The sequence below is a fragment of the Suricata suricatta genome, chromosome 14 (genome assembly GCF_006229205.1).
Source record: "Suricata suricatta isolate VVHF042 chromosome 14, meerkat_22Aug2017_6uvM2_HiC, whole genome shotgun sequence".
Lineage (NCBI taxonomy): Eukaryota > Metazoa > Chordata > Mammalia > Carnivora > Herpestidae > Suricata > Suricata suricatta.
Genome location: NC_043713.1, coordinates 29,814,560 through 29,815,149, shown reverse-complemented (window position 1 = coordinate 29,815,149; position 590 = coordinate 29,814,560). Strand labels below are relative to the sequence as shown.

Genomic DNA, 590 nt, shown 5'->3' with positions numbered 1-590 from the left:
AATAAGGGCCTTTTGTTAATTTAAGTTCAATCTTTTGCCTTGATTGGAATTGTGCTTCTGTGGATATATCTGGTGAATGTGCTTCTAGGTATGCACACAGGTCTTACGAATTTCACCTATATTTGAAAAATGCAGTACTCTCATTTATGTATGTTTGTGAGTGTCTGCAGCAATAGGCAAACTTTTTAAAGTAATTAGCATGTGGAATAGAAATGTAAGAATACAGTGCTTGCTTCAGCAGCACATCTATTAAAATTGAAATGATAATGGAGATTAACATGGCCCCCACACAAGGATGACATGCAAATTCATGAAGCATTCCATATTTAAAAAGAAGAAATATAAGAATACAGTCATATTAAATTTCTAGCTTTTTTTTCTAGACATTTGGCCATTTGCCCTGTATATATATTCCATATATCAAAGAAGTACATAATTGTGGGAATGTTTTGCATTTAAAACAGCAGGTGAGACTTCTTATAAACTTTGGAGTTTTGGAGACTCTAGTCTGTAATTATACTGATCTCTCTGCAAGTAATTATTTATACAGAGAGGGTTAATCGTTTACTTATTCAATATGTATTGAGCCT

The 590-nt window shown here is 32.7% G+C and overlaps 1 non-coding gene across 1 annotated transcript; it reads left to right on the top strand.

Moving 5' to 3' along the window:
- Window positions 1-225: 225 nt before the first annotated feature.
- LOC115278549 lies at window positions 226-330 on the top strand. The gene has a single exon (XR_003902956.1). It is a non-coding gene; the product is annotated as a U6 spliceosomal RNA (small nuclear RNA).
- Window positions 331-590: the final 260 nt, after the last annotated feature.